Raw genomic sequence first — 20369 nt, forward strand, 5'->3', positions numbered from 1 at the left:
CCCCCCCTTGAGGGAGGCCAGAATATGACTGACCACGGGACCAGGATAGGCAGGTTGCTGCAATGCCTTATTCAGAGTGCATTTGTAATCTGCACAGATGCGAATGTCCCCATTTGCCTTAAGAGGCGTGACAATGGGGGTCTCCCAAGGACTGGAGTCGACAGGTTCTAGAACTCCTTGCTGAATCAATTTGTCCAATTCGGTGTCAATTTTACCTTTCAAGGCAAAAGGAACCCTTCTTGCTTTAATTCTAATAGGGTTGACAGTAGGGTCTAATTTCAGTGACACAGGGGGTCCTTTGTACGTGCCCAGCTGTGGGCTGAAAACATCTGCAAATTCTTTGCAGACTTCTTGTAGGTCTACTGTTTGCAAGCTAATGAGCCCTTTGACGTGTATTCCCAAGGCCTCAAACCAATCGGGTCCTATGAGACTCGTTCGCTCACCCCCTACTACTATTACATCTAGTGGACCTTCAAAATCCTTATACTGTACGTTAAGGGTGACCTCCCCCTTAACACATACTCTGGAGTTTTGAAAGCCTGTTAACACAATGTCGGAAGGCCTCAGCTTGGCCTGAAATCCGCTGCCAGAACAAATCTTCCTAAATGTGTGCATGGAAATGATTGAAAGTGCAGACCCCGTATCCAGTTCCATAGCCAATGGAACCCCTTGTAGCTTCACTTTAAGTGACAGCTTTTTCTTAATGGGCTTGTGTGTTCCTGTCCTATAAATACTTCTTCGCGAAGCACAGAAACCCACCCTGTTTTGGCTGGGGACCCTGGTACCTTTCAGGCGCAATTCTTCCCAAGGTTGTACCTTCTGACGGCCCAGACACACAGCTGCAATGTGTCTCTGTTTTCCGCATGCCCTACAGATAGCGGAGCGGAATCTACAGTTGGTCCTCTTGTGGCGACCTCCACAACCGAGGCACTTGGGGAGAGCTGAAGAGCTTTCCTTCTGTTTCCCTTCTTTCGTGTGGTAGAGACGGTCTACTTCATCATCAGGATCCTCCTCTGGGTTCCTTTGGACTCCTTCCTGGTGCACGGACGCAGCCTCTGGAGTGCTTCTGATCGGCCTCATGTTCTTGATGGCGCCGCCCGCTGCCTCTTCTGCAGTAACCTCTCTCAAGGCATCTTGGAATGATAAGTCTTCTTTAGCAAAAAGTCTCTGCTGCAATTCTCTATGCCTCAGTCCGCATACAAATCTGTCTCTCAGCCGTTCTTCTAGATCCTTGAACTCGCAGTGTTTAGCGGATTTTCTCAGCGCAGCAATGTATTCTTTGGCTGATTCTCCGGGTCGCTGATCCCTCTGTTCGAAGGTGTGGCGCCAAGCGATGACGGACAACTTGGGCTGGAAGTGTTCCTTTAGTAGTTTTTTGAGATCTGTGTAGTTAACAGATTGTAGAGGTACAGGTGCTGCTATGTTTTCAGCGATTTTGAATGCGTCTTGACCGCAAACGCACAGCAGGGTGGCGGCTTTTAAACTATCTTCTCTTACTTGATTGACTTTAAGATAGTTTTCCACCCTGGCTACGTAGGACTCCCATCTTTCCGGATGCGAGACGTCGAATTCTGAAAGTTGTCCAACTTTTGCCATTTTTGTAGAAAAGGAAGGGTCTATCAGCCAGCTTACCCCCGATGTTCGCTGGATTGGCGGGCAGCTGCTGAGTTAATGCCGTTCCTACTGCTCAGGACTCTAGGGTAAGCTTACACCTGTCTTCAGTCGATCTAAGGCAATCCCATCCTCGTCGCCAGTGTTAAGTCCTTCGCGAAATGGCAATGACACGAGAAGTAGTTGTAGTTCTCAGGAACCTCTTTATTTCTGTTCAGCATACTGGTTACAAGACGCCGACAACGCCCAAATCTCCCTGCCCCTTTTATAGGCGATTCCCGGGCCAAACTGCAACATTTGGTGCGCTTGCACTCGCGCATGCGCACGAGTGCTGGCGACAGCCAGTCTGGTCCCGGGCAGCTTGCACCTGCCCAGGACCATTGCAATGCCCCGAGCCTGCTTTCACAGGCTCAGAACATAACAGAGCAGTATTTGCCCTCTGAAAGGTTTCCCCAATATCCAGATGGCCTTTTGTTGTTAGAAAGTTTGGTGTGTGTGTGAGAGAGAGTCCACACTGTTTCATGTGCTCTGTCATTTTTTTTTTTACCCTATATTGGCTTTATTGCAATTTCTTTAATTTCTTCCAGAGTCCCTGTTGCTATCATTAAGCAAGGATCCCAGGGCATATTAAGCAAGAATCTCACATGACTGTGATGTAGAAAATGAGGTGGAAATACAGGAAAACTTGCTTATGCCACTGAAACTTCACCCCAGGCAAGCAGACGAACAAGGGAGAGTGGGTGGGCAAGTACCATGAGTGGACACTGTGGAGTATGAATGGGTGGGTGCTAAGAGTATGAGCAGGCAATTGCCATTGACAGATACTATATAATGTGGACAGGTAGGCACTATGGAGTACAAGATCCCCATGCCACCCAGGGACTCATTAGGAGAAAAAATGGCAGGACCAGGAGTGACTGGCAACCTCCTGTGGGCTTCCATATTGACTTTGCTTCTGGGAAGCCAGGAGGGAAGGTCACAAATCGCAATCAAATGACCATGCTGCAGTGTAACTGTAGTAATTATAAGCCACTTGCCAAGTGCCTGAATTGTAATTGGGTGAACATGAGATCAGAGAATGACTGCAACTCTGAGAACTAACTTTAAGTCCCCCATATTCGGTATGTTTATGTAAATTAAAAAGTTCTTTTGCATTGCTTCCTAGGCTAGTTGTTTGGATTGTCTAATTTGGAGAAAACATTTGTATAAGAGTATCCATCATGTGGAACAATTTAAAAGACCCTCAATGTAACAACTATTTTCATGTGATCATACCTACTTTTCAGTAATGGAAGCAATCCATCGAATTTGACCTGAAATGTGAAATATAGCATGAGCAATATCAGTTAGACACAAAAGAACATGGATGAGAATATTGGCCACAACTTTACTGATTACATCAAATGGCTTGGTGCATCATCAAGCCTACTTCCAAATTCTATATACTGTGGAACATCTTTCTGGTCACCAAACCTAATGCCAATCTGTTGACAACAAATGGGGATGTGGATGTGCTTCTGTATGAAGGGACTGCATACTTACCTGCTTCCTTTCCATGACTCTTCTATTCCTATCTATGCATGGACCAACCCTAGTGCCCTATTATAATTGCTAGCCAGCATAATTCATGTCCAGGGCATTTCTAATTCATAGCTGTTCTACTGGCCCTTATTCTGCAAAACCTCCAAGGGCAGGACTATAACTGAAGGATTAAAACAACAAAAAAGAAGATTTAGGTTAGACATCCAGAGGAACCTTAAGGCTATATGAACTGTCAGCTGGCGGAGCAGGCTGCCATGTGACATGGTGTTTTCTTCTTCACTAGAAAAGGCTGAGTGGACATCTGCTGGATGGTAAAGGTAGACTAGGTAACCTCTTTGGTTCATCCCATCTCTATGATTCTAACGTAATAAGAAGCTTTGCAGGGTGGAAGAACTTTAAAACAAATGAAAGTTGAAAATGGCAAAGAGAACAAAGAGCATGAGTACAGGCCTGATAACATACTATATGGTATGTTGGATGTACGCTTTACAGACTGTCAGCATGGGGCTTCTAGTACAGATTGGGTGACACTAACTGGATGCTTAGATTCTATCCCCTATTACTGAATCTGCCTTCAAAATATGCAATGGGAATTGCTGTCATTTTCTTCTTGTTAAATATGATTGTTATATATTTTAAAATTATTATTTCTCCTAGTTCTTTTCAAAAAATATGAGGGTTTTAAAATACACATTATTTGGGGGCCTTGGTATTGTTCTACTACATCACATGGCTTTGTTATGTATTTTCCCTTCTCCTAGGGTTACTGTCAAAGAAAGCGGAGAACATTTGCAGATGTCCAGAGGGGTCTTTTTCTTATTAGGAGCAAATAACAATGTCATCATTTCTACACTTAAGTTCCTGTTTGAAGTATGATTTATAAACAAAACATTGCAAATATGCCAAGACAGACAAGCTGGATGAAAAAAAGAAATGGACAGAATAAACAGAACTTCAGATCTGGAAGATTTCAGCAGAAATTAAAAAAAAAAACAATGTTAATTAACTTTAGATTCTTCCGGACTATGGATGAAGGGCTCCATGTTTTCTGATTGGGTAGTGCTTTATACACATACAAATTTCTTTCTGCCAATTCTACCACAATCTGCTGGCACCATGTCATTTTTTGAATAAATCTATCTAAGTTAGTGAAGTTGGATCTATCTTATAGATAGGATATTACCAAAGAGAACTTCTAAAGATACAAGGAACATGGCAAACTCATCCAACAGTAAGGATATCATTTTAAACTCGCAGATATAGGAATGAATCCTACTGAATTCAGTTACAACTACTTTTGAATGAATGTGCTAAAGAAAAAATTGCAGGCAATTTATGGTACTCTTGGATCCAGCATTAGAAGTACAAGTACTGTAGTCATGGTGATTCAGAGTGTTTTTTATCAGTATGGATTATGTCTTGACTATAAGCCCATTCAGACAACATTAATATATTATGGGTTACATATGTTCTGGTAAAGATTATTATTGCAAAACACTACATATGAGGCTACTTTTGAAAATGGACTTGAATTTTAGTTAAACCTAAACTGTTCAAAAGTTTTGTTGATAGAAATGAACTAATAAAACTGTACTTTGCTTCCAGCTCATTTCTGGACCCAGTTCAGAATACTAGTATGAACTTCAAGGATATGGTTGTATAAGGACTGCTAAATATAGGGGTGCTTATATTTGAGTAGCTGTGCATAGACCTGCCTGTACCAATGATCTGAAAATGTACTATTAGCATACATTTGCTGCATGTTTGACTGATATACTGTATAAAATTTGTTTCTAGACCCCGAGTAGAGACTTTCCTGACTTTGGTAGTTGCAAACAGTGGCTAATTGTCTATTTCTAAGTAAATTCAAAGGTCAGGACTGCAGCTGGATAGCTTCCTTCTGGATTTTATTCATCTATGACCTCAATTTCCCCAATAACAGATTATTTTATTCAACCCAAACAACATTCTTGGAATGAGAATTCTGTTCATGAAATCAACAACTGTTTTGAGAGATGAGGTGGCTAGAGGAATCAGCTCCACCATCGTGCTTGAAATCCTGAATTTATATCTATTTCCTTCTTTCAATAAGCTCTTATTTATTTGCTTAAAGGCTCCCCTAGCAAGAATTCTGTGCCAGTCTGAAAGCAGCTCTGAACCTCTTGATTCCTACAATGTCGGTGGGGTTAGAAAGTTGAGATAATTTATTAGCAGCCCAGCTTCAATGTAATTGACATTGTTGTGCAACTAGGGTTTTTGCTCTGAACTGTGGGTCTTGTAAAGGAAATGCTGCTTTGTTAGCAGTTTCTCCTTAATCCTGTTGAGAAAAATAAGCAGGGATGAAGCATTGCATTCTTTTCTTCTTTTTCTTTAATGGGATGAGAATGAAAACATTCTTTCTACTACAGGATTTATAGGAGCTCAAGACAGGATAGTGGTTTTTATTCCTTCAGGAATTTGAAATTGCCAGAGGTGAAGACAATTTAAGATCACCTTTAAACTGTTTTAATTATGGTGTGGAAGTGCTCTATATTTTCAGTATTCTTATTTCATAAGAAAACCACAACTTCTTGGAGATTGACTTCAGTTTTTGAAGAGGCAGAGACATAGCTTTCTAACTGTATGGAAAAATTATTTTATAATAATAATAATAATAATAATAATAATAATCTGAAGCTATATGGAAAAACATCATCTGAAATAGAATCGCTGCTCAACACTGTCCGTATATATAGCCAAGATATTGTTATGAAGTTTGGCTTGGACAAATGTGCCACACTTACTATCAAACAAGGAAAAGTAGTGAAAACTGAAGGAATCAAGATGCCCCACGAAAATAACATTAAGAGTCTGGATGAGGACGATTACTACAAATACTTGGGTATCCTTCAAGCTGACAACATCAAGCACACTGAAGTCAAGAGAAAGATTAGAGGTGAATACATCAAGAGAATGAAGAAGATCTTAAAGTCCAAACTCAATGGAGAAAATACCATAAAGGCAATCAACACCTGGGCAATTCCAGTCATTAGGTACACAGCTGGAATAGTGGACTGGACTCAAGCAGAACTAAAAGCAATGGATAGGAAGACCAGAAAAATAATGACAATGAATCATGCCCTTCATCCACGCAGTGACATTGACAGACTTTATTTACCAAGGAAAATAGGTGGGCGTGGAATGCTACAAGTACATCAGATAGTTGAAGAAGAAAAAATGGCTTTGGAAGAATATCTGAAGAACAATGATGAAGATGCACTGAAATTAGTATATCAGGAAGGCTTACTGACTACTGGAGAGACCAAACTGGCCTACAAGAAAGACCAATGAAGAACAGAATAGAGGCATGGGAAGACAAAGCACTACATGGCCAATACATGAAAAAAAATAGCTGGGAAAGCAGATAATAATAAGACCTGGCAATGGCTAAGAGCAGGAAAATTGAAGAAAGAGACCGAGGGACTAATTCTGGCTGCACAAGACCAAGCCTTAAGGACAAATGCATACAAAGTCAAAATTGAGAAGACAGCAACAGACAGTAAGTGCCGCCTATGCAAAGATGCTGAAGAAACAGTGGACCACCTGATAAGCTGCTGCAAGAAGATTGCACAGACTGACTACAAGCAGCGGCATGACAAAGTAGCAACAATGGTGCATTGGAAGATCTGCAAAGAATATCATTTGCCTGTAAGCAAAAACTGGTGGGATCATAAAATAGAGAAAGTCATAGAAAATGATAAAATTAAACTGCTCTGGGACTTCAGAATTCAAACAGACAAGCACCTGCAACATAACACCCCAGACTTAACAATTGTCGATAAGAAAGACAAAAAAGTCTGGATAGTGTACGTGGCAGTGCCTGGAGACAGCAGAATAGAAGAGAAAGAACTGGAGAAGATAACAAAATACAAAGACCTACAAATAGAAATAGAAAGACTGTGGCAAAAGCAAGCAAGGGTAGTACCAATAGTAATAGGCTCCTTGGGTGCAATCCCAAAACAACTGGAGCACCACTTGAACACCATTGGCATTGACAAGTTCACTATTAATCAATTGCAAAAGGCGGCCTTACTAGGAACTGCTTCCATCCTGCAACGATACCTGTAATACCATCAAATATCCATATCTGCCTATCCCAGGTCCTGGGTAAGGACTCGATAGGTAGACAAAATGCCAAATCCAGTCTGAACATCTGGCTGACTGTGCGATGATCCATAAAGTAATAATAATAAAGTTAGAAGGGACCTTGGAGGTCATCAAGTCCAACCCCCTGCTCAGGCAGGTAACCCTATACCATTTCAGACAAATGGCTGTCCAGTCTCTTCTTAAAAACTTCCAGTGTTGGAGCATTCACCATTTCTGAGGCAGGTTGTTCCACTGGTTAATTGTTCTAACTGTCAGGAAGTTTCTCCTTAGTTCTAGGTGGCTTCTCTCCTTCATTAGTTTCCATCCGTTGCCTCTTGTCCTGCCTTCAGGTGCTTTGGAGCATAGCTTGACTCCCTCTTCTTTGTGGCAACCCCTGAGATATTGGAATATTGCTATCATGTCACCGCTAGTTCTTCTTTTCATTAAACTAGACATACCCAATTCCAACAACTGTTCCTTATATGTTTTAGCCACCAGTCCCCTAATCATCTTTGTTCTCTTCTCTGTACTCTTTCTAGAGTTTCAACATCTTTTTATCTCATGGAGACCAAAACTGGATATATTCCAAGTGTGGTCTTACCAAGGCATTATCAACTGGTATTATCACTTCATGTGATCTTGATTCTATCCCTCTGTTAAGGCAGCCTAGCACTGTGTTGGCTTTTTTGGCAGCTGCAGCACAATACTGGCTCTACTAGGATTCCAAGATCCCTCTCAGAGTTACTACTGTTGAGCAAGGTACCACCTATACTATAGCTGTACATTTGGTTTTTCTTGCCTAAATGTAAAACCTTATTTTTTTCACCATTGTATTTCATTTTGTTAGATAGCGCCAGTGTTCAAGTCTGTCCAGATCCTCTTGTATCTTAGGCCTGTCGTCTGAAGTGTTGGCTATTCCTGCCATCCCTGCCTTTTAAATAAAGGCAATCTTAAACTAATAACCATTAATGTATTAACTACAAATTAGTGTTTTAAGCCATGCTTGTCTCCTATAACTTTTCTATTTTTTAGTGACTCCAACATATTCTGCTTCCACAGTTAATCTCAGCTACCCTTGCTATCCCACAGAAGTAACTTTTGTTATTTCCTAGGACAGTGGTTTTCAAACTTGAGATGTACAAGAAACCCTTCTCAATGTGAAAAATAAGAGCAGAACCCATTAATATATGTTTCATGAAATACCTTGTCACAAACATCTTTCTTTTAAGCAAAACAAAGGAACAAATATCTTACCATTTCACCATAATCATGAAAGTAAATTGGCATGTAGAATTTCTGGACGATTCTAATGCAAACCTGGGGCTCCAGGGAACACAGTTTGAATGAATACTGCAGAAGAGCATGTCAAGGAATGGAATGCATGACGGAAATATTAATGGAGAAGTAAATAGGAGTTTCCACGATTGTTGTAATAAGCATACACAGTATTTTATTTGTCATATTAGAGTTCCCCAACCTTTCTGGCTTTGCGACCAGCTGGGGGATTAGGAGAGGGGATGGTTCTGCATGAGGGATGGGCAAGCATGCATGTGTGCACAGCAAGGACCTTTGTTGTTTTCCATCACTGTATGACTTACATGAATTCATAGTGTCATCCACTGTTTTGTCATTTTTGTGCCTTCCAGAACAGTTAGATTTGCATCATTAAAACCCCCACTAGTTCCTTATCTCCTTTTTGTTGATCTGCTTGCCCTTATTCTTAGGAGTACAGTACATATAAAAACTTCTACTTATTTGTTTTGCAACTAAGAAGATTTGAACAGTTGGTGTTTTAAATAGATATTTGTAACTTTGGGTAAAACAGATGTTGTGATTAAAAAGAATTAAACACTGAACAATTCTTGGTTCAGATTGCAGCTCAATTATATATTCATTGAATGTGTTTGAGCAATTTACTCTCTCTCAGCCTAACCGTTTCCAAGTATGAAAATAAAAATTCTGGTCCACCATATGGAATTGCTAAAAAGTTAATTCATATGTGCTATTTTAAAAATATCTTCAGAGGTTCATTTAGTACCTATCTCAATTTGGTTCCACAAGTTGTTAAAAACATGGCTATTCTCCCAACCCCTGCGATAAGGTGTTTGTGAAGCTCTGGGTGATAGGCTGATATTTGATCTACCTGGACACTTGGAATAACAGTAAAAAAAAAAAAGAACCTATTTTAAATATGCACTGCCTGGAGCCATTCTAGAATTAGGTGGCCTCTAAATCTAGTAAATCAATCAATTAAGCAAGCAAGCAAACTACCCAAAACCTTTTCAATACTCTCCTATACAAGCAATACAATAGCAAACCTCATTTTCTCCTTCTCTTAGTTACTCATTTTTTTTCTAGGCTCAATTTGTCTCATTTCCATATTAGTTTCAGGTATTTCTAAAATCTTTTTAGAAACTATATATTTGTGCTCTGCTCTCTACTACACACAAACATTTTTTGGAATATTTGATGAAGGGAGAGAAACCATTCTAAGATAGGAGTTAATGAATCAAAACTAGTTGCATCAATCTAGATTGAGGCCAGAGGTTAGCAAAGCCTTGAGAACTCAAACTAAGCTATTAATCAAGAGCAGGAAGATAACTTGCTCAGATGATCTTTTAACAGGGAGGGGGGAGCTTTCTTTTGACTTTGTTCTTTGCTTCCTGTCTTGGTTTGTACTGAGCAAATACACTCTGCCTCAATTTACAAGCAGTTTACTGATGGGTGGTATGACAGTGAGCAAAATATAGGAGGAGAGACCTTGAAAGAACACCTATCCAACCTAGATGAGTCCAAATCACCAGGACCAGACGGATTACACCCCAAGGAATTGGCAGATGAGATCTCAGAACCACTGAAAGATATTTTTCAAAGACGCTGGAGCATCGGGGAACTACCAGATGACTGGAAAAGGACCGCTATAGTTCCCATCTACAAAAAAGGAAAAAAAAAATGGATCCAGGAAACTACAGACCTATCAGCTATCATCAATACCTGGAAAGATTCTGGAAAAGATAATTAAGCAACAAATCTGCGAACACCCTAGAGCAAGCAAAATCATAAGCAGAAGCCAACATGGATTTGTCAAAAACAGATCATGCCATCTTATTGCATTCTTTGACAAAGTGACAAAATTAGTGGACCAGCAAAATGCTGTGGATATAATTTACTTGGGCTTCAATAAGGCATTTGATAAAGTAGATCACAACCTACTACTTGTTAAGATAATATTTTTTGGATTAGACAGCATCACACCAGATGGATTTGTAACTGGCTGACTAATCACACTCAATGTGTATTCCTTAATGGAATTACATCAACATGGAGGGAGGTGATTAGTGGGGTACCCCAAAGTTCTGTCTTAGGCTCAGTACTCTTCAGTATATTCATTAATGACTTAGAGAAGGGGATAGAAGGGGAACTCATCAAATTCGCAGATGACATCAAGCTGGTAGGAGTAGCCAACACTCCAGAAGATAGGCTCACAATACACAAGGATCTAGACAGACTTAAACACTGGCCCTTATCTAACAAAATGAAATTCAGTATAGAGAAAAGTAAGGTTTTACATTTAGGCAAGAAAAACCAAATGCATAGGTATAGAATAGGTGGTACCTGACTGAACAGTAATAACTGTGAGAGGGATCTTGGAATGACAGTGGACGATCATTTGAATATGAGCCAGCAGTGTGCTGCAGCTGCCGAAAAGGCAACGCAGTCCTACGTTGCATTAATAGAGGGATAGACTAAAGATCACATAAAATGTTAATATCACTTTATAATACCTTGGTAAGGCCACACTTGGAATACTGCATCCAGTTTTGGTTGCCATGATATATAAAAAAAGATGTTGAGACTCTAGAAAGAGTACAGAGAAGAGCAACAAAGATGATTAGAGGACTGGAGGCTAAAACATATAAGGAACAGTTGCAGGAATTAGATATGTCTAGTTTAATAAAAAGAAGAGCTGGGGTGACATGATAGCAGTGTTCCAATATCTAAGAGGCTGCTCCAAAGCACCTGAAGGCAAGACAAGAAGCAATGGATAGAAAGTAATCAAGGAGAGAACCAATCTAGAACTAAGGAGATTTTTTTCTGGCTATTAGAACAATTAATCAGTGAAATGACTTGCCTCCAGAAGTTGTGGCTGCTCCAACACTGGAGGTTTTAAGAAGAGATTGGACAACCATTTGTCTGAAATGGTATAGGATTTCTTGCCTGAGCAGGGTGTTGGACTAGATGACCTCCAAGGTCCCTTCCTAATCTGTTATTCTGTTACATTCTTTTGAAGTCAGAAGTCTCATGCTGTCAGGGAATTCTGACTCTGGTTAGGCAGTTAGCCATAGAAGGACATGAAACTGAGTGAGGGGAGGCTCTACTTACTTCCTCCTAAGAGAAAGTTTCAGAGTAGCAATTTCTCAGTAAAACTAATAGACTGTGGAAGGTTGCAACCATAGAGATTGTGGAGTCAGAGAGGCCAACTCTATTCATGTGCAAGCATGTTGAAGTGAAAACTTTATTTGGTGAAAGAAACAATCTCCCTACCCTCGTGTTCACCCAGCTACTAACTCTCAAAATGCAGGGAAATTACTCTGAGATTTCCCATCTTAATTATAGCTCTGATTGCGGACTGTGGAGCCTGAGCTAATTAACACTGTCTCCTCACATGTCAATTAGAAGCTGGGAAAACTAGGATTTCAGTTCTGTAATGACAGGTCTGAAATCTCATCAAGAGATGAGGTTGACTTGAGCCATTGAGAACATTCAAAGGCTTTTAAAAAGGGCAACAAAATATATTTTTGTTTCGTCAGTATTATTTCTTCTCTTATGTTACACAGGAAGCATCTAATGTTGGACATGCCTAACCTTTAAAAGCTTCTAGTTTACAGCTGACGGTAATAATAATATTGAGCTAGAAAATTGATCCTAATAACAAGCATTGGTCTTGATGGTTCACAATACAATAAAGGCTACAGAAATGGAAACATGTCTCATATAACTGTGTAATTGTACTGTTGTGTTTTTGTTTTATAATTCTTTACATAAAATATATACAAAAATAACTTGGGAAGTAATCAAACAGCACAAGAAAGCATTCTTGTTATTCCATTTCTGTTTTCCTTTGACTTGTTCAAATAAAGTTGAAATCTACAGTATACAATCAAATCTAATATCTTAAGCTCTGTGATTCCAACATACAGTTTTGGAAACCTGTAACTTAATTTTCTAGTAGATGTTGTTGTAGAGAAAGTGGAAAAAATTAATGTGCTTTTCAGCATATATAGTAACTTACAAACAAAAATATTAAAGGAATGATGCTACCAGTTAGAATGCCTAGTATATAATTATCCAAGTGAAATGGTACTTATGTGAAAGGTGGTCCCCCTTAAGAGGATATGGGTGTAAATGCTACATCTTATAAAATCTATCTTCTTCCATGCTGGGGCATGAAGTCTTCAAAAACTTGCTTTTCAGGCGATTAGGACTTAAATTTTCCCAATTTTTTGGTCCCTCTATGTTTGAATTCTTTTTGTTTTTCATTCCTTTCTACTGTGGCTAGCGTGCTGTGGTTAGCCTACTCAAAACAGGTAACTTAAAAATTCTGTTTGGTATCTCAAATGGCTTTAATCCTTTTGTTTACTGTATGTGTGATGTATTTTCTGTATTAAATGGAATGGCTTATACTTGTCATGACTGGTCTGGCTAATAGGAGAGCCCACTGATCCCCCAACTGGAAGAAACTGTCTCTATATGCCAGCCACTTAAAGAAATGAGGGTACATAGAAGATGTTTTTGTCTAGGTGTCCAATTTCCACTTTAAATGTTTCATTTATGAAACAGACATACCATACATTTAGTAGCATGGTAATATGCAATATATCCACAATGCTGTGTATATATATGCATACAGGCATACAGAGCTCGTTATCTTACATTAAAGCATTATTCCAGCTTTCTAACTCCTGTAACAAATGATAGGACTTAATTATATTTTGGAAATCACATAATTAGGCATGACTGAGAGTTCCTGGACCTCATTCCTTAATCTGTGAGAAAAGCTTGTTTCCTAGGAGACTAGAGAACTGAAGGATGATTGAATAGCCTGTACATTCTTACCATATTTATTCCTGAGCAAAGTATAAAATACCTTTTTTTATAGGTCTTTGGTTGTTCGAGTTTTCTCCCGCGTAAAATTGGAAGTGTCTTGGCGACGTTTCGACGAAGTCACATTCGTCATCTTCAGGCTGGTGTTTTCAGCTTCTTGCTTTGAGCAGCAATGTGTGGTCTTAGCTGTTTCTTCCTTTTAACTGCCAGTGGGGGTATGAACTGATTGGGTGGGAGCTTTTTTTAGTGTCCACACTCAGGATATAGTGTCTCATCAGAAAATTGTTGTCTTGTCTTCCTTACCAAACAGTGGCTTAAACACACACACACACACACAAACGCACACTCATTAACTTCATATAGGGATTTTTTTATCTTAAGATACAGGGTCCAGTGACACACTGCATTCAGTTGAAGTGTTGTTTGCATCCTCTTGGTTGTTTTGATAAGAGCTTTGCATGCATTTCCACCCCACTATTATTAGTAAAGATACACATACAGAGCTCCTGAATTTGGTCTTCTCAAGTTCTATTCTCACCTGGGGACTTTTGCCATTCAGAAGTTGCCACAGTGATGCTTAAACAATGGGATAATATGTGGATGAAATGTTTAAAATCTCTCTGTACTCTTTCTAGAGTTTCAACATCTTTTTATCTCATGGAGACCAAAACTGGATATATTCCAAGTATGGTCTTACCAAGGCATTATCAACTGTTATTATCACTTCATGTGATCTTGATTCTATCCCTCTGTTAAGGCAGCCTAGCACTGTGTTGGCTTTTTTGGCAGCTGCAGCACACTGCTGGCTCATATTTAAGTGATTGTCAACTAGGACTCCGAGATCCCTCTCATAGTTACTACTTTTGAGCAAAGTACCACCTATACTATACCTGTGCATTTGGTTTTTCTTGCCTAAATGTAGAACCTTACTTTTTTCACCATTGAATTTAATTTTGTTAGATAGTGCCCAATGTTCAAGTCTGTCAAGATCCTTCTGTATCTTAAGCCTATGTTCTGGAATGCTGGCTATTCCTGCTAGCTTGATGTCATCTGCAGATTTGATGAGTTCCACATCTATCCCCTCATCCAAATCATTAATGAAGAAGTTGAAGAGCACTGGGCACAGAACAGAGCCCTGGGGCACACCACTACACACTTCCCTCCATGTAGATGTGGTTCCATTGAGGACCACACACTGAATATGGCCGGTCAGCCAGTTATGAATCCATTTGGTAGTGATGCTGTCTAACCCACATTTTTCTATCTTATCAAGTAATAGGTTGTGGTCTACTTTATCAAATGCCTTACTGAAGTCCAAGAAAAATTATATCCACAGCATTCCTCTGGTCCACTAATTTTGTCACCTGGTCAAAGAATGCAATAAGATTTGTCTGGCATGATTTGTTTTTGACAAACCCATGTTAGTTAGTTAGTTAGTTAGATATATAGACAGACAGATGGTAGATTATAGATAGATAAATAGATAGATAGATAGATAGATAGATGATAGATAGATAGATAGATAGATAGATAGATAGATAGATAGATAGACAGACAGATAGATAGAATAAAAAGTGGGAGAACAAGAAACCTGCCACATTGGATGAGAACTTCTGTTTTATCAAAATGATCTTTAAGTACAGCTGTTTTGCCATTGAAAAAAGCAGCTATGTAAAGCCACTCTGGATTTACACTCCCTTTAGAAATGAAAATTTATGAATGGCAAGCATAGTGATTTGCCACTCATTCCCCTATTGTATCAGTATATGGCTTTTATAATCTGAAATGTAAAAAAACTTGGAAAGATTTATGTTATTTTTTCTTCAGTTACAATCATGATATATGACAGATTAGCAAGCATAGGATTCTAAATAATTACAACCATTTCAGGAATAAGAATTTAAAGTATAAAATAAAACTAATTAATAAAATAATTAATTAGTAAAATAATTATAGACATTATTAACATAAAATTGTAATACTTTATTACAAAATTTAACTATAAGAATTTTTCTTACTATTGATCTTAAAAGTATAAGGACTCAAATATTGAGATATCATATAAAGCTAAACTAAAAATAGCAGATTTTTTTAAAAAAAATCTAGGCTGCATTTTAATCTTGCATAGATTTCATGAAAAATAATCACTGTACCATAAGGGGACTACATGAAATTACGAGAACTAGAACTTAAGGTTTAAAATAACAATATCAAAGTTACAGAGATTACTGTCTGTATGGATGCATAGGATTAAATTCTAAAAGAAACAAAAAGTTCCTTTGTCCAAAGAGGGGAATTGTTTTCTACTGTATGATCAACCAGTCCAAATATTCTTGTTTTCGACAATCAGCATTTCCCAACCTGAAAGCCTTCAGACATCAAGTCGTATCAATGGACACATTCAGCAATGAATTCTGATGCTTCCGTAATTCAATAAACTATGAGAAGGAAGGGGAGGTACAGCACAATAATATTTAAAGGATTCTGCGGTTGCCAATCTCAATAACAGTAGTTTTGTTTTTCCTGTGGAGTTGATTTCCTGATTTGGTCTGCTTAGTGTAGCAGATATCTACATATCTAGAGAATACCCAGATTAGGAAAACATAGTCAAAATAAGGAAGTTTACAATTGTTCCTCTGTAGGCAATTGAATTCTAAATGGGATGACTGCACAGTTGGCAAATTAGAATTTGCAGTTTAAAGCCACAGTTGTACAAAAATAATACAAGTAATTTTATTTATTGATAATTGAGTATGTGGAATATATGGGCTAGGACAAGGTAGCATTTTGGAGAGGAAGCAAAAAGGAGTGTGCAAATATGTGAATGCAGTAACTATTTAAAGTGGTCATGTCTTTTCCTGGAATCATGTGTAGCAGCTGTACAATCTCTGCAAATGACATATGTGGTTTGAATTCAGACAGATGCTACATCCCCAGCCATGTGTCATCTGAAATATCATACTGCCTTCAAATCTGAAGTGTTGCACAGGCCTAAAACTATAAGGAATTTTACAGAAGGCCTATGAAAAATGTTCTCTCTTCCTGTCTTTTTCTGCCATGGTTTTCAAAATGTTATTCGACTTCTCTGTTGTGTGAGCAATTTCCCAAGGTTTTATTTTATTTTCAAGGAGTTCACTGGAGGCTAATGGTACTTTAGACCAGCTGAATGTATTTATAAATATATAGGTTACACATAGCTAGGGGCACACCTTTAATAGATTGTCTGTTTTTCTTCCTCCGTCTGTACACAACCCTCCAAAGTTGGATTTTAAAAAAGAATATAATTATTATTTTTTTTGGAAATATTTTATTAATTTCAAGTTTCACAATCATAAGTACTTAATAAACAACATGGTGTCTGGGTTCCTTTGCCATTCAGTGGTACATATTAGCTTTCACTCAAAATATCAATACTACAACATGCAGTATTTCCCTGGTCCTCTCTTCTTCCAATAATAATCATTTTTCCACATTAGGCAAATAAAATTCTTACTGCTATTAATACCTATACAATTAAATATATGCATGTTCATCACATTTTTCTAATGTTATACATAGTGTCAATAATATCAGTTTATAATATCTTCTCTAGCCAAAACATATCTCAGATGTATTTGCAATCAATTTTCCCTTATTCAATCCATATCCTGTTTTTTTCTCTTTTTTCAGTTTTAATTTCCCATCAATATTCAAAATAACTTTATCAATTATCATTTTTCTCATAGTTAATTACATTTGGGTAATTAAAATACCAACTCTCTTAGTATTTTCATATTTCCCATCTTATAAAAATTATGTTATCCTAGTTACAAATCATATCCTTCTAATTTATAATGGTCCTTTTATTTGTAACAATTATCTATTCTTTTAGTCATATTCAAACATCCATTAGATAGTATAATACTTCATCTGATTAGTCAGGACCTCTATTTTCTTCAGTCTTACTCTAGCTTTCTTCCTTTGCCAAATAACTTTGTAAGTCAGTGCATTTAGATCACCAAGTGTTTCTTCCTCTATTTCTATATATATTGTTTGGAATAAAAAAGATGATTTAATTAAAGTATTTTTGTAAAAACACTTAATCCATTTATATTCATTAAACTGCCTCCATTTTCTTTCTCCTTCTGTTTCTCTTTTAATTTCTTGTTTTCCAGTTTTCAGCATTTCTCTTAACAGCTCCATCATTAGTCTATAGATTCTTCATCCTTGTCCTCAAGTATGTTCTGAAATCTTGAAAAGTAAAATATCTTTTCCATTTCCAGTGTTATATCTGGATCTTCCAAATTTTTATTTATCTGTATATGTCTGTTGGTTTCTTCTTTTGAATCCTCCATCTTTGTATCAGTTTCCTCTATTTTTTTCTTCTGTTTTCTGAGTTGCTAGTTCATTCTTTGTAGTCATTTTATGAACATTTTCTGCATGTAAGTTTAAGTTGGAAAGTGGTTCATTTATATTATTTAAATTATTTTTAGTCTCATCATGATTTAAAACAATTGTCTCTCGAATTGATTTCAACTTGGAAAGATTTCTTTCTGAAGTTCATTTACATTTTCTTGTTGATCATCCATGTTTCTTCCAAAGAGAAATAGTTGAGAAGCAACTTTCCCACTGTTTTTTAATATTTCCTGATAATTCTTGAAACTAAAAGTCAGTCAATAATTGTAATCGAGGCTGGCCAATTCAAAATGGTTTATTGTCTCCTTCATACAGATAAAACAGCTCAAGGATTCCACCCCCTTTTCCCAGCTGCAATCTGCAAAAGTGAAAGTTTCCAGGAACAACAAAGAGCCTTATCTATGTCCGGGCTTCATGCCAAATTTTCTTTAAGCATAATAAATTGTAATGCCAAAGCTCACCACTAGATGTTATTAACATCCATCTTCCAGCTTTTAAGTCCAAACTTATTTCACCAACTTTCCAAATATCTTTTCAAAAAGCAAGTCTTAAAAGTACTTTTAGTCCCCAAATTTATCAAAGCTCCGCCTCTGTATTAATTCCAAATTAATCTTATAGTTTTCTCTATTCCCCCCCCCCCCAAGGAAAGTTATTTACCACTTCTCTTTTCCTGAAGGAACGGGGTGGAAATTCCCCTTCTCTCTATCATCTGGAGGCATTCTTTGCTTTGGGAATTCTTTTTTCCAGGAAGAGGTTTTAAAGTTATAAAGAGAGGATTACGTTTTCACCCAGTTCTGTCTGCATTGTTCAGAAGTTGCTAATTAGTGCTTCAGTTGTCAGTAGCTTCTGTCTGGCCACATAAATGTAGCCAGTTTTTCCTCTGCCAGTTTGGAGGGCTTCCTCAGATCAAATGGAAGGGTGGCTGCCCCTCTGCAATTGGCCAGGATCCCCTTTGTTGCCTCTCCGGGGCAACTTTCAATCCTTTTTAGGGTCTCCAGCAGAATGAAATCAGATATGGAAGATGGAGCCCCATTTTCCTGTGCTTGTAATGCCATGATGTCTAATCCAGAACTCTCTAATTTTGTCTTTATTAAATGAGAGAATTCTTATGAGGACCATGCAAAATCTTGAGGTGGGTGTGATGGTATTGATGTAGCACCTCTTTCTGAATTGTTAAAAACAGCCATGTTTCAGAGGTTGCTTCTTCTTGTCTTCACATGTGTGTGAACATACAACCACATCACTTTGCAGAGACAGCTGGGAGAAACGTCTAAAGACGTCCTGCAAACTTTGGGGAAAAAACACCAGTGTTTTAATGATTCAGAAAGAGGTGTTTCCTACGTGCTTCCATGTGTTCTGAAATACTTAAAAAAAATTTTTTTTTGCTCAGCCTGATTTTCAGATCCTTCAAATCTTATAGACAGCTCAAAAATCTGGAAATCTTCAGTTCAGATTAATGGGCACTCCAGGTCACAGAACTTATAGAATGGCTTACTGTTCCTCAGAATGAAGTAATGTTTCCAATTTCTACTACTCTGGAATGGAATTGCTTGGCAGTCTTGCAAAAAAGGAGAGAAAAAAGTGTATGAACAGTATACATATTGGCTCTTATGTAGATTAAAGGCTACATGACTGTCTGTCTTCTTTAAAATGCCTGAAATATAACATAAATTAAAACACCAGGTCTCTGGGAAAGCTATTATAATTCTACTAAGCAGCACCTGTTTAATAGTTGAAGCAAACAAATAGCAAAATAAAATAGCCTTGAAGTAAATTATTGTACGGGCATCAATCTCCTAATTTCTATTCTTGCTTTACTTGTAGAGCATTTGGGGAATAGCCAAGTCCAGTTCCTGAATTCTGGTTAATTTTCTGATTAATTATTTATTTAGTCTCCACAGAGCTAAGAGTTTGATTAAAAAAGAATTACAGAGAATATATAAATTGCAGTGAGAATTCAACGGATGAAGTGGGTCCTGGTTTCACACATTGCCATAAGCAATACTGTAGTTTGTGTTATGATTAAGGCTACCACATCTGGGCTGCAAAATCTTGAGTGACTGCTAAAAAATTGATAGAGAAAATGCTAATTCTACTGCCTCTAGTGGTAATCCAGATTCTTTCAACCAGATCTGATGGTCCTGAATTAATGGTTTACACATTAAACTATCCCATAGTTATGATTTTCAAAACATAGCAAGTGGGTGCACAAAATATCCTAAGCCAAAGGAAACATCTCACATGTTTGTTTGTTTGTTTGTTTGTTTATTTATTAAATTTATATGGCTGCCAATCTCTTGAAAAAATGACTCTGGCAGGCAGTAGATGTCAACAACAGTGGAGCCATCTTAGTACCTTGCTGGTTTGTTGGGGCTACCAGGCCTGATGGCATAAACAGGTTTTGAGAGACTTACAGAAAATCAAAAGCAATGGAGCCAGCCTCACTTTGGGTGGTGGAGAGGAGGGGAAGGAGGTGGCTTCATAAGCACCTGAAGGTAGAATAGGAAATAATGGATGGAAACTTATCAAAGAGAGACCCAACCTAGAATTAAGGAGATACTCAGCTTATTCTGTGGCAAACCAATTATTAT

Source organism: Crotalus tigris, unplaced genomic scaffold, assembly GCF_016545835.1.
Source record: "Crotalus tigris isolate CLP2741 ecotype Arizona unplaced genomic scaffold, ASM1654583v1 scf7180000017550.10884619, whole genome shotgun sequence".
Classification (NCBI taxonomy): Eukaryota; Metazoa; Chordata; class Lepidosauria; order Squamata; family Viperidae; genus Crotalus; species Crotalus tigris.